Genomic DNA, 15,528 nt, shown 5'->3' on the forward strand with positions numbered 1-15,528 from the left:
TTTCACAGTAACTGGAACTTTTAGCATTTTAAGGCTTAGGTTGAGCCCTGCATATTAAGTGAACATGGCAGGAGAGATCTTACCACGCTTGTTAGAGACATTTTTGTAAATGTGTAGTCTCCCCCAGTACTTGCTTAGTGATATCAATATTGTGTTCTTTTATGTCTGACACCAAGAATCAAAATGTCTCTGGCATGACTTTTTGAAAGGTTGGTTGCTTCTGATCTGGTGTAAGATGCAGAATTGAGGAACAATGTCTATGATTTAAAAAAGAAAATCTTTTAATGAGTTATTCTTGTATAAATTGATCTTATATGCATGCAATGTGATGCTAATGACTCCTTCATAATCAAGTGGGCACGTCTGAGAAACGAGAGCCAACTGCAATTAACCCTTAAAAAATGTGTTGCGCCTCAAGTAGGCATACTAATGTGCTTGTATTTAGAATGTATTGATGTCACTCCACAGAGCTGGGTCTTCCTTATGGAACGTTCCACAAATGCCAGTTCGGGGGTCTCCAGGGAGGTGACAACAGCGGTGACTTCATGTTTCACTATGACCAGAATAAACCAGTTTGTACTTCTACATTGATCTGAGTGAGGACATTGGTGGAATGTCAGTAAAATTGCCAAGGATTCAACTGTGAGTTCCGGTAGACAAAGTTATGCTGACAAAACTACTGAATCCAAAGATGTCAAAGATTCAAGTTTTACATTTTTTCCATACGTTTCTGGTAAACAATGTTATGCTGAAAAGAACAGTCTGTCTGTCTGGTCTTTTTCATTTAGTTGTAAGAAGATCATCCAGTGAAAGACTTGTGCCTTGGAAGTTTAGATGAGGATATCGTCCTTCTGATATAGCTTTAAGATATTAGGGAAATATTTGTGCCTTGGCAATTTTAGATCAGGATATCGTTCAGTGATATTTGCAATGTATATTTCATTGGTATTACAAACATTGTTTCCCAATCATCATTTGTTTCTCGTGTTTAGTTTCCGTATATTTATTTATATTTTTTTCTATTTTTAGGGTACTGGTTTTGTAGCATCTTGTTATGTATTATAATTTTTTTTTTTAATACTTTATTCGATACATGTACCATAAAAGTACAAACATAGAAATACATATACAAAGTTTCGAGTATTACAGTTCCTCCTAAAAACATTGCACCATTACAAACGATTAAAACTAAAGGGGAAATATCATAATTAAAATTCATACTGAATCATGATCTGTGCACGAGTGGGACAACAACCTCAACCGAATAATCCAGGCGCTAGCCAAAAACTTAGCGACCCCGCAAACAATAAACATACAAGTAGTGTTGGTAAGAATAATGCGAAGGGCTGATCTATGGTCCCTAACTCCTAACATTCTACAGACTGGCTTCAACCATTTATCTCTGGCCTGTTTATATGCTTTACATGCAAAAAAGAAATGGCCTAGGGATTCTTCCGGACATCGACAACCTGGGCATTTCAAGTCCTCTTCCCTCCTGTCTTTCCACCCCGCCATGACATTTTTAAGAGGGAGAATGCCGTATCTTAATTTCAAAAATAAGGTTCTGTCTCATGGAGTCTGTATGAAATCCAGGAATGGTTCTAACTTTACAAGAAGCTTGTGTTCAAAAAATGTGTCCGTTAAGGGACCCCAATTTGGGTTGAGCAGAACCTTGGCCTCTACCCACTCCCAATATAGTTTTTTTACTGTTTGTTTTGGTGGGGGGGATTGGGAGGCCCATGAGCCGCTCAATCCTAAAGATATCACAAGCTTCTTTAAATTATTTAGCCACTTTATTTTATTTGAAGCATTCAGACTAATTAGCTCATCCAACACTAGAGCATATTTTGCTAGTTCCGGGGTCCTTCTGAGGCGCACCCAGAATAGTAGTGGTCGGAGTTGGACTATTTCAGAAATCGATCTTTTGCCCAAATAGTGGTTCCAAAGGGGTCGAGAGAGGGAGCGAGACTAAGTCTCCATAAACTTATTCTCTGCCACCACCAGTGCTTTGGTGTTCTCGGCGCCCCATAATTCGGATCCATAGACCGCAGAAGCTAACGCCTTCCCCTCATAGACTGCTAAGGCAGGGGCTATTGGTCTGCTGATTGAAAGACGTTGATTCTTTAGGATAGCACCGGAGACCCTTTTAAGATTTAAAACCATTTTGCACAAATGGGATTCCCAGTTCATGTTATTGCCGATTCTAACCCCAAGATAATCAAATTCATCCACTACCTCTAGAGGGGACCCATTCAGAGAAAGATAAACCTTCTTATGGTTTCTTTTTACAGACATGACCATCAACTTCGTTTTTGCAGTGTTTACCGTTAACCCACGGTCTTTACAAAAAACATTAAAACGATCAAGGAGTTTTTGCAGGCCCTTGGGGGTTTTGGACAACAGGAGGGTGTCGTCAGCAAAGAGGAGTGTGGGTGTTTTCTCCCCGGCAAGAACAGGGGCATCCGCTGGGTCCTCTCTCAGGTGGTCCACCACCCCATTTATAAAGAGGGAGAACAAGGTTGGGGCCATCACACAACCTTGCCGCACCCCTCTGTTTACAGGGATCCTCCTGGTTAATTGCCCCTGGTTCCCCCATCGAATCCTTGCGTAATTTCCTTCATGAAGTTTAATAATAAACTGTAACAAATAGCTAGGGAACCCCATATCCAAGAGGACCTCCCAGAGTTTAGCACGTGGGATAACGCGAAAGCCGTTTTCAGGTCTATGAAAGCCAGGTATAAACTACCCCTGGTAATAGACACTGACTTCCAGTAGACTGCACAGAACCGAAAGACCTGGTCCATGGCGCCTACATTGCGCCTAAACCCCACCTGGAAGTGGGTCAAGATGTCGTCTTCCATTAACCATATCTCTGTCCGGTTTATGATGACCCTGCCAACTACTTTTTGGATGGTATCAATTAAACTAATTGGTCTGTAGTTGGCAGGGTCCTCTCTATCACCTTTTTTAAATATGGTAATGACCTCTGCACCTTTCCAGGATTCGGGTACTGGGTGGCCGGACTGGATTAGATTCATTAACATAGCTATAAGGTCTGCCCATAATTTGGGGTCATACACCAGTAGGTCCCCCGGCAGGCCATCAGGGCCAGGCGCCTTCCCCGGAATTATTTTAAGGATTTATTTTATTTTATTTTATTTTTCACATTTGTATGGCGCTCAGCTACCCAACAAGGGTTTCCCGGGGCCTATGACATTAGGTTAGACTAAGGTATAAGCGGAGTTAGATTTTAGCTCAGTTGTTTCTGGAACAGCCAGGTTTTTACATATTTCCGGAAGCTAGCGTAGTTTTCCTCTTTCCGGATATGTGGGGGGAGTGTGTTCCACAGAATTGGCCCTCTGACAGAAAACGATCTGCCGCCAGTTCTTTGCAGTCTAAAACTGGGAACAGCGAAATTTGCTGCAGTTTGGGAGCGTAGGTTTCTTGTTGGTAGGTAAGGGGTGGCTAACGCTTGTAGATAGGTAGGTGCCATTTTGGTTTTGATCTTAAACATGTTGCTCAGGGTTTTGAAGCTAATCCGGTGTTCAATCCTGAGTCAATGTAGATCGTCCAGGTATTTTGATATTCTTTCAGACTTTGGTATCCTGCACAAGAGTCTTGCGGCTGAGTTTTGGATCATTTGGAGTCGCTTGATCACTGCTAGATTTGAGCTCAGGTAGAGGATGTTTCCGTAGTCAATACGTGATGTTATTAGTGCGTTGATTACAGTTTTTTGTGTGGCAAGGGGCAGCATCCATGTGATTTCTTCCAGCCATTTTATTATGGTGAAGCATAGGCCTGCGACTTTGTTTGCCTGCTGTTTCATTGACAGAGCATTGTCAATAATGACTCCTAGATTTCTTATCTGTGTTGCTGGAGAGGGAAGGGTACCCAACTCAGGGGGCAAATGGGAGGAATTCCAGAGCTCCTTATTTTTGCCTAGTAGGAGGATTTCGGTTTTACCACTGTTTAATTTCAGCTGGTTGGTGGTCATCCAGTTGAAGATTTTCTGGAGTCCAATTTTGAGGAGAGAAGAGGCTGAGGGATTTGACTCTGATAGTGAGAAAATAATTTGGGAGTCATCTGCGTGGGTCATTAATGTTAGGCCTGCACAGTCCGCTAGGTCGGATGGCGTCTTGAACTTCTCGAGGTGAGAAAAACTCTTCATTAATACCAGGCTCTATGCTAATCTCACTCACTGTAACCATGGCTGGGGATTTTGGCTGGCCCTCAACACTATCCTCGCAATACAGATTTAAAAAATGGAAATACCATTGGTGCTCAGTTATATGGTTTAAAATCTGCTCTGCCCCTCTTCTATCAAGAGTGTTAATCAATTTCCAAAAAGAATGGAGTTTTTCCCATAGGCAGCATCCTTGAGCTCCTGCCAATGCTCCTCCTCCCAATTCTTCTTAGCTGTTGCTATGCTTTTGTGATAGTCTTGTCTAGCTATTCTCACTGCTAAGGGGTCCTTGCTTTTTATGGCCAACGTAATGGCTTTCCTCTTCTTCCTACAGTTAGCTGTGTACCAGGGGTTGCCCTTGTTTAGTTTGTGGTGTGTCGATGATGTCCCCAAAAGTTTTTTAGTAAAGAACTTTCCTATTTTCTCTGTTAAGTTCTTATACACAGCTGGTAGATTTGACCCCAAAGGATGAGGGGCCACTAAAGCAACAGATGCCAAGCCACGAGTTTCGGCCATAACTAGCTCTTTAATACTATCAAGTTTCCCCTCGTCACACCTAACTGCGTTCCACCTAAGACTACGATTGCAGTTTGAGGGAAAGACCTCTTTAGTGCTCATCTCTGTAATTCCCCTTTTACTGATCCTGTTTTCCCAATGGATTTCCATACATAAAGGGTTATGGTCACTATCTGTTCTTTGTCTGACCTGCATATCCATTAGATTAACCCATGACTGAATGTCCAGAAGGATATAATCAATCCGAGATGGGCAACCTAACCTATTAAAGGTCATTGCTCCATCGCGGTCGGAGACAGTGCGCCAATTCAAAGCCCGTAGGTTGTGTTCCAAAACCAGAGCATTTAACTGAATTGCTCTCGCAGTCCATTTCTTAATGGGGGTAAGGGCTAGTGGTGGTATAATCTGTCTCCAATCCTCGGTATTAAAACCCAATGAATCTTCCTCGTCCAGGGGCTCAAAGGTACAGTTAAAGTCCCCTCCCACTAGTATTTTAGATCTCAAAGGGAGGAATGATAACTTCCTATCTAGCAGCTCTAGTATAGGTGAAATTTGGCCACCCGGTAAACCTCTTGCGTATACACAGAAGAGTTCTAGTATAATACTACTGGATGGGCTTTTTATAGAGATATGCAGAATGTCATTTGAGTTTGTATTATGGGTAGTGACAACACAATTCAGATTTAACTTTACCCAGATATGTAAACCACCAGAGGGACGTCCTTTCCCAGTCGTAACTGCGGGAATAAAGAAGGTTGAGTACCCATTTTTATATTGTGGCAGGGGACACCAGGTTTCTTGGAACATGCATATGTGGAAAGTATTTATAAAATCATTCCAATCAGGATTATCAAGGTTTTTTTTGTTAAACCTGCTATGTTCCAGGACAGGATGTTAATAGGGGTATGGGCTGTAGATGGTTCCTTTAATGAGTTCAGTGTACTGGATTCCCTTTCTACTCTGCCTGGGCTGGTGGTAGCCATATTAGTTGAAGCATCACTACTAATATTAACTCGTGCCCCCGGAGAAGCGGGCACCACTCTCTCACCAGATTGTCCAGGGGACTGTGTTGGAAGTCAGTCTACCCCTTCCAAACCACTGTAACGATTATAACAGGGGAATAAGGGATAGTTAAGCTGTGGGCCCGACCAATCCCCATTAAACTGTCGATCACCCAAAATGGGTCTCCCTGCTCTCCTTCGTACTAGATTCCAGCCTTCCTCGTCGTTCCCACCCCACTTGGAGGGTATCTGGTAGTTAAAATGCTCCCAACTGTTCCTCCCTCTCCCCATATTGGACGACCTCAGCCAGCTCCACCTGTTGTCATGGTGCTCCGTATGCATATAGAAATATGACAGGGATTTAACCATAATCGTGGTGTTGTTGTCACATGGGGGTGCAGAACAAATATATTCCACCTATCGCGGGTCCTCAAATGTGACAACAACACAAACTCCCTTTAGGCTTTTCTTTTTCTCACCTACCCAGGGGGCTCTCTCCACCATGAGCATTTTATTGTTTATTCCAGGAGGTGGAGGATAGTTTCTATCTAACCAATGGCAAATTTTATTTTTAAGTGCCCAGAATGGTTCAGAAATGGCAGGGGCAAGTTCAGGGACGCCTGCCAAGACTATCACATATGGACAGGCGTCTGGTGGGAGACTAATGTTCCGGCGTGGGTTTAACTTCTCATGGTGGGGTAAGGGGGATTTGGGGGCTGGGGTAATAGGGTCAGTTCCACTCTGAGTGTTAATAGGAGCAACAGTGGTTAGCTGGTTAGTACAAACTTTGTTACTCAAAGAGATTGGTATTGCGGGGAATGAGATTTTGATATCAATTTATGATCAATTTAATAACTTATCTCATTCATCTATTTTGGACCGTTGGTATCTGTCATTGAGTAAAAGACAACCCCCGCATAGGTTAGACAAACCCCATTAACTGACGCCACTCTGAAGAACCACTTACAACTGATAAAGTTTGAAAGTTTTATATAAAAGTTAAATTTGAATGCAAATACAATCCTCGCAGGATAAACCTCAAAGTATACAAAAGAATACAAAATCAATTCCAATATCAGCAATTTAAAGCATCGATGTGAAGTGGTTCCTTGGCGTCATCTACAGAAAGAGAAAAGTATCACGTTAAGTCTGTCCCTACTCTATGCTAAGTGACATCCCTACTTCGCAAGTTCCTAACCTAAAAAAGTGTCAGCAGTTTGACTCCCAAAGAAGTTCAAACTCTCTTAGCCTCTAAAGGTAACTTAAGTTTAAGAAGCAGTACCCTCTCTGCCTACCCATCCGCTCTCTAAGGGTCTTCGGCCTACTGCTTTCTTGCGCTCTGATCTCTCTCAGCGCATCTGCTCAAGTCATCTATCCTTCGCCCTTCTCTCTCTGAGCTGTTCGCTCTCGCCTTCGCTACTCTGAGCTTTCTATGATGGCGACTTCTACTGACACTTTCAGATCAAAAGTCATATGAACTTAAACAAGACTTTAACTTACAACTGCAATTCTTGACCCTTCTAGGTCCTGTGAATGGTCGTTCAAAAACAAGTTTCAAATTCTAAACGCTTCTTATCACGTTCAGGCCATAAACCTTGTCCAGCGTTGTCACCTTAAATCTAACAAGTGCTAGACTTCTTGGCTCTCACGTCCACATCAAGCTATTCACGACTCCTGTGAGTCCACTAAATTACACACATTGGACTGTGCTCCTGCTAACCCTTGGTCAGTCAGGTTAGAATCACAAATGACCTAAACCTTTCTAACATTCTTACAAAAGCCTTCTACACAGTATAACCTTTAACATATATATTTTCGTATTTAGCAAAAGTCTGATACATATATGTGAATACATTGTACATAGAATATAAACTACGTAAAGTATAACTTTATATTCTCATTCGCTATATTGTTTTATACATGTTCTACACATTTCTCCACGTTTCATTTCTCGCCACTTCTCCGTTTAAAGTTACACACGTACATGAATTCTACTTTGCACGTTCTACATTTCGTAAGCATTTCTACACCATCTCTACATCAGCCCACTATGTATACGGGCCTTCTAAATCTAATACATGTTCTGAAGTGGATACAGTTACATTTCCTATATTACTTTGGATTATATCAGTTATCTATATGCTATAAGTGTCAACTTCACACTACGATATACACTTCATTCCTACGTTATACGATGTGCTTGTAAATATGGCCTATACATAATTTTTATTCAAATTTGCGCTCTCTCAGTCCCCCCTTTGATGACTTCTAGGAGTCATCACTAAATGCAATTTGAATAACATCTCTAAACAGGACTAGTCACAATATTCCCTCTTTTCCCTCTTTTCATCGTTTCGAGAGCTCTTAAGCTTTTGTACTGTTGATCTTGTAAAGCAGCTAATCTCCTTTCTTGCTCTCTCATTGTTCGTTGTAACCGGTTCGACCTATACCATTTATATAATTTTACTAAACCTAACAATGTGATTATACAAATTAATACTATCAATACAGGCTTTATTATGTACCACACTATACTTTTCCCAAGGTTGGCAAACCAACTCCCAACCTTTCCTACTCCATGACCAACTTTTTCCCAAACATTTATTTTTGATAAATCTTCGATCTCTTGATGAATCTGTGTAATGTTCCGTATGACTTTCTCAAGTGGTTTCGAATTATCAGGAATATAAGTACAACATTCCTGGACCTTCAAAGCCTTACAAACTCCGCCTTCTTTTGCTAGCAGTACATCTAAAGCAAGTCGGTTCTGAAGAACCATTGCTCTAATCGACTGCATCTCGCCTTCTACCAACATTAATGACCTTGCAGTACTTGCAGATAATCTATCCACAACCGTAGCCAGTCTCCTGATCTTAACATCGTTAAGTATTAAACCTAACATAGGAAACATCGCTCCAAATACATCTCCTACTACTTCTGCATCTCCTACTTCCCTTTTCGCTCTCCTCGAAGCCTTTCCTTCTATTATCGCTACATCCTTTGCATGATATATTTTGGGGAAGACAATTGCCAAGTAACACGAACCATACCAATTGTCAGGTAGTTTTACATAGGCATTTCTTCCACATACAAAATACACATTCGGAATAACCTGCATTCCTTTCATAAAGTCTTTCGTATAGTACTCCAATCTAAAAGCATGTTCGCAATTCACTTCACCTACAAATACATTCTCGTAATACGTTTTGCTTCGAGTTAAACATAACTTTCCTTTCTGCGTTCTATCCAATGCTATTGGACCATTGCTACCTTTCTTTTTATGTGCTTTCTCTTCTTCGGTCCAATCCGTCTTCCATTGTCCTGACATTTTCAGAATCTCCTGCCTTCTGTATCTATCATCTACTTGTCCTATAAACTTCTTCTCAATCTCTGACACTTTGCAAGTTAGATTATTTCTGCGTGCATATGATGTATCTAATGTATCCCACGGAAGAAAGAACTTGGCTAGTCTATCCTCCTTTTTGTAATAGTCCCACTTATTCATTTGCTTATAATTCGGAACTTCAGGCAGTACCGAATCATAATTTGAAAAGTAGTACTCAAATCCTTCCCTACCATAAAATATACTAAGCAGTAAACTACATGTTATCCCATAAGTCAGTGGGAGATGATGATATCTAATGCCTTCGTCTACAGAAGCCGGCAATTGCATACAAACATAGCAATCTTTGGCCTCCATGGCATCGATATATTCATATAACAGTTTAGCATATGCGTTTGACCTAAAATTTCCCTGTGACTCGTCTACATGTAATCTACGAGCTTCATCTGCCAATAACGCCTTTTCACGTATAACATTGCTCTCCTCCTTTTTCCCCACAAGAGCAGGTCTCAAAGTCGTTACAGGCTTTACATTTGCTGTTTCTTTATCGCTTTCATGTCCTATTACGTATGATATTGTCACTACCGTAATTATGAGAAAAATTACTACTGCTATTAGTGTACCTACTATACATCTAGCTTTTCGGTTTGGGTTGCCGTTCTCCATGTTATCAAAACAGCGTAGCTCCTTCTTTTGCGAAAAAAGTTTTTTTCCCTTCTGCAGTCTTTGTTTGCTTTATTCGCTTTCTCAGTCTGTAAAGTGCTTTTTATCAACAAAGTCTCTTTTTCGCAACAATGTATTTTCTCTTTTAGCAACAGACAACCCTAACCCTTCTCCGTCCTCTAAATGTAATCCCTAATTTTATTCTTCTTTCCACTCGGCGCTAGGTTATCTTCTTCTTTATAGCTTATATACAAAAGTCTCTTATGCATCAACGATTATTCTCGCACCTGCAGCTTTCACAACAATTTCTAATAATTCAAAACGAATGACTTTTTCTTCTTCTTCTGGAATTTGCTGACCGAAAGTTGGAAATTGTAATCTATTTAGCACTAGATCTTGAATTTGACTCAAATATGGGGGTATGGGAAGTGTGAAAGTCAGTAACCCCTCAGTCTCGAGTCCAGGCGTCAACATCCATATCTCCACTGCCACAAATGGATCGTGATCGATTACTTTCACTTTCTTCACTCTCCCAGATTTCTGTCCCCAAGACATCTGCTAGATAAGTCCACTCTGGGGTGGCGTACCTTCTGCAGGGCACACGTACCCTTCTCGATCTCCTTGGACTTTCAGTTCCTGAGTCTGTAGTTTCCTCCTCCTGGTCTGATTCTTCTGCAATCGGAACAAGAGTTCTTTCTTGCTTTTCTTCCGAGCTTGGCCTTTTCCTTCTCTCCGGCCAACTGGCTTCGTCTCTCTTTGTCCTTCTGCTCCTGGTTCTTGGACCTGTCTCTTGGTCCCTCTCAGTCTGTTCGATATCTGTGTCGGACTCCCAATTACTTTCTTCTCCTGAGGCGACTTCGGTCTCACTGATGTCCTGACCTTCGTCGACCTGTTCCGTCTCAATCTCAGCCTCTTCGATCACCTCCACAGCTTGGCTTTCCCCCTCTATGGCTTCTCCGCTTTCCGCTGGATTCTCATCCGAGAGAGGAGCTGTTTCTTCTAGAGGTGTTGGCACTCTTCGGGTGTGTGAGGCATGTATCCAGTTTGGCAGACCTCCACACTTTACTGCAGTATTTGTCACTAGTATAACTTGAAACGGTCCTCTCCAGCGCACGTCTAAGCAGTTCTTCCTGACATGCTTCTTCACCAGGACCCAGTCCCCCGGACTCAGGTCATGGCACAAATCTTGTGCTGATGGAACCTCTGCAGCCTGGACCTGGAGGGACACAGAATTAACGGCATCAGATAGTCCCTTACAGTAGTCCAAGATCAAATCGTCTGTGATGTTCACTAGAGCTGCAGTCGGAACCAATGGCAATCTCATAGCTCTCCCCATTAACACTTCATGTGGAGAGAGACCTGGTTTCCTATCCGGCGTGCTACGTATGCTCATAAGAACCACTGGAAGTGCGTCTGGCCAACTCAGGGATGTTGCTGAACAAACTTTGGCAAGTCTGGACTTTATCGTGCTGTTGATTTGCTCTACAATCCCTGAAGCTTCTGGTCGATAGCTGCAATGAAGTTTCTGATCGATATTTAAAGCTGAACATAGCATCTTCACTATTTCGCTGTTAAAATGAGTTCCTCTGTCCGATTCCAAAGAGGATGGCACCCCAAACCTCGGTATTAACTCTCTAAGTAACAATTTTGCTACTGTAAGTGTATCACACCTACGTGTAGGGTAAGCCTCAACCCATCTAGAAAATATGCACACAATCACTAAAACGTATCTGAGTCTGTTGCACTTAGGCATTTCTATAAAATCAAGCTGCATTCTATTGAAAGGCCCCCCAGACCTCCCAATGTGACTCAATGTGACTGGCGTTCTCTTTCCCATGTTTAGTTGCTGACAGGTCGCACATCGCTGACACACTGCTTCTGCCGCTACTCTAAACTTGGGATTAAACCACGTTTGTCTGAATACTCTCACCATAGCATCTCTACCTATGTGCGCTGATCCATGCAATTTCCTTGCCATTGGACTAACAAGTTCATTTGGTAAAACTGCTCTCCCATCGGCGGAGATCCAGAAATTCATCTCGCTTCTGGAACAACCCGCTGTTTCCCAACTCTTTTTCTCATCATCTGGTGCATTTTCCTGAACACTTCTTAATTCATCCCACGTATCTACAGTATCCAACAACATTGTCAATTCAGTTCTTTCTTGGATTCCCCCCACTTTTACATCAGTGTGAGAATATCCCTGCTCTGCGCAATAACGCGCTACTTCATCCGCATAGCGGTTACCTAGTGATACAAAATCTATGTTCTTCGTATGCGCTGCACATTTAACCACTGCAATAGCTGTTGGGCCTTGCAATGCCTCTAACAAAAGTCTCACGAATTCTCCATTCCTAATGGGAGAACCCGAGGAGGTCATGTAACCTCTTTGAGACCATAACTGCCCGTAATCGTGAACTACCCCGAAACCATACTGGCTATCGGTGTATATGGTGACTCGAAGTTTGTCGCCCGCTAAGCAAGCACGAGTCAAAGCAACAATTTCAGCTACCTGAGCGGAGTGTACTCCTTCCAGGCAAGCGGCTTCTATTACTCTCGTAATTGTGCAAACTGCATAAGCTGCTCTCAGCTGACCGATATTGTCTCTTACACATGAACCATCAACAAAGAAAATTTCATCGGGGTCAGTCAATGGCTCATCCACAATATCGGGTCTCGGTTTGGTGCATAGTTCAGTCACATCAAGGCAGTCATGATCTGTACAAATTTCGTCATCAATCTCGTTTGGAAGTGGCATCAAAGTTGCAGGATTCAAGACGGAGCATCTTTTTAGGGTCACATTCTCGGCAGCCAGAATGACTTGCTCGTAGCGTGTGAGCCTGCTATTTGTCAGATGCTGAGTCTTAGTCCTGGTCATTAACAATTCTACAGAATGCGGTACGTACACCACTAACTGATGACCCATTACTACGCTTTCAGAACGTTCAATGCTGACACCCGTTGCAGCTACGGATTTGAGACATCCGGGCAACGCTGCGGCTACTGGATCTAATGTAGCCGAGAAATACGCTACTGGCCTGCGCGCATCTCCATGTATCTGGGCCAAAACTGCTAACGCGCATCCCTCTCTTTCGCAGCAGTAAAGCAAAAATGGTTTTGTGTAATCAGGCATTCCTAAAGCCGGGGCACGACATAAGTCCTCCCTCAGCTGCAAAAATGCCATCAAACAATCTTTGTCCCATGGTACCGGATCACTTACTCCTTTGTGCGTCAGTTGTAACAACGGTTTTGCCTTCAGTGAGAAGTTGGCTATCCACTGCCGACAATAACCGACCATACCTAGAAACATCCTGACTTCTCTTTGTGTTGTAGGCGCGTTCATTTTCATGATCACCTCTATTCTGTCTGGAGACACCTTCCGCTTTCCCTTTTCAATCCTATGGCCCAAGTATTGCACCTCAGTCATACAATATTGCAACTTACTTGGAGACACCTTGTGTCCGTTCTCGGGCAAGTGATTTAACAAGGTTATGGTGTCTTCTCTGCAAGCTTCCTCAGTTTCTGACGCAACTAGGAGGTCGTCTATGTACTGGACTAGAACCGAATTCTTGGGCAGTACTAGACTTTCAAGATTTCTTTTCAATAACTGGTTAAAGATCGATGGGCTTTCTGTATACCCCTGAGGGATACGACACCATGTTAAGACGCGATCTTCCAGCTTAAAAGCGAAAAGATACTGGCTCTCTTCATCTAAAGGTATCGAAAAGAAAGCCTGGCACAAATCTATCACGGTAAACCATTCAGCTTGGAACGGTATCTGAAATAATATCACTGATGGATTCGGTACCACTGGACAACATGAGACAACAATGTTATTAATCTTCCGAAGATCCTGCACTATTCTGTATTTTCCACTAGGCTTCTGCAAACCCATAATCGGGGAGTTACATGGACTTCCCACGATCTCCTTCAGTATTCCCTGTTTAATCATGGATTCGATCACAGGCTTTATTCCTGCAATCGTCTCTGGAGTCAACTTGTATTGTGGGGTTCTTGGATACTCAGCATTGGGTCTTACCAAGATTTTTACTGGTTCTACTCCTTTGATCAGTCCTATTTCTTCTCCAGTAAAATCTCACACCTCAGCTGACACTTTCTCCCTCAAATCCTGTGGAAGTTCCTCCACTGTTAAGGTAGGATATAGTTCCACGCACTCTTGCGAGTTTACAACTTTAAAATCGGCATCCTCATCATTGGTCTGCACTTCTACTCCTTCAGGTGTGCAATGTATTGTGCAATTCAGTTTACACAATAGATCTCTTCCTAGCAAACACACAGGGCTAGAATCACAGATCACAAACTGATGTTCGTCACTGTAATTCCCTATCTTTACTGACACTGGTTCGGTCAGAGGATTAGTCATCCTCTTGTTTGCGACTCCTACCACCTGAATCGTCTCTCCCGATATTGGCAAACCTGGGACTACCGCTGATCTCAACGTGGATCGAGTAGCACCCGTATCTACCAAAAAGGTTGTAGGACATCCAGCTACTTCAGCCTCTACGTATGGTCCTCTCTGATCTACTTCCAGAGCTGCTCCTAGAGTACAGTCTTCCTCCCTATTTACTCGTTGCCCTGTAAGAGGATCAACGTAGTAGCATTCTTCCCCTCCTACAAACAATGGCATTTGTCTATAGGTTTTCCCTCCATTTGTAATGCGAGGTGGTTGAGGAAACGGGGCTCGAGGAGTCTGAGTCCCCCCTTTGATAAACTTTCCCTTCGGGGCTGCGGCTCCCTTAACCACGTTATTCTGTACCTCTTCCTCCTCTTGTTCTAATTCCCCTGTCTCAACATTGTAAGGACACTCGCGTCTCCAATGTCCCACTTCGTTACACTGATGACACCTCGTTGTCCTTTTCAGTGTCGCGATATCCATTCTCGGTCTCGGTCTTTCTTCCTCATCTCTGCTCTGATTATTTTGTTTCTTTGCTTGCGTTCCTGTTCCCTGTTGCCGCTGTCCACCCTTTCCAGCTGCTTGCATTTGTACCAGCATTAATTTTTCCTTGAGTTTCTTTGCCTTCGAATCTATCTCATCGCTACAGTACCTTGCATACCTCAGAATTTCGTCTAAAGGTTTGTTCTGCCAACAAATCAGATGCTGTTGTATCATCAGGCTTATGTCTGGTCTCAATCCTAAAACAAACTTCGACACAAACTGTCCTATGTCCTTAGGATCCATTACGTCTAACCCACTGTATTGTTTAAATGCTTTCAGTAGCCTCTCATAGAACTCGTGAACTGTCTCTTTGGGCTCCTGAGTTGTTCGGTCTATCTTAACCCAATCTATGTCTTGTACTGGCACTTTCTCCTTTAGCCATGTTATTACTCTTTCGTATTTCTCCATGACTCTGTCTGATGGACCATTTGTCCGGTTATCTCTCGGAGGCTCGCAAGTAGGCCATTCAACATTAAGTTTGCATGCCGTCCACAAATCTCCGGGTACTACGATATCGAACAATGTGTTCAAATCGATCCACAGCACCTTAGAGATCTTCACGAACCTCTCTACCTGCTTGTACCACTCAACGGGATTTTCTCTAAGCTTTGGGAAGGAATTGGTAAATGCCGCCAAATCCCCCCTACTCCAGGGTACGTGAACATAGTTTCCGTTCGCGATTTCTCGCAATGGGAAAGCTTCCATTCGCATTAGGTCTGTATACGGGGACCTTGTAAGTGAACTCCTTCTAACGGATCCCTTCTTAGACCATCTTTCCTCCCATTTATCCAAATTCCTCCACAATCAAATACTCTGAATCAGTTCCCTTATGTGTACCTTCAGCGCGATCGTTCTACGCTCATCC

The sequence above is a fragment of the Lissotriton vulgaris genome, chromosome 11 (assembly GCF_964263255.1).
Source record: "Lissotriton vulgaris chromosome 11, aLisVul1.2, whole genome shotgun sequence".
Classification (NCBI taxonomy): domain Eukaryota; kingdom Metazoa; phylum Chordata; class Amphibia; order Caudata; family Salamandridae; genus Lissotriton; species Lissotriton vulgaris.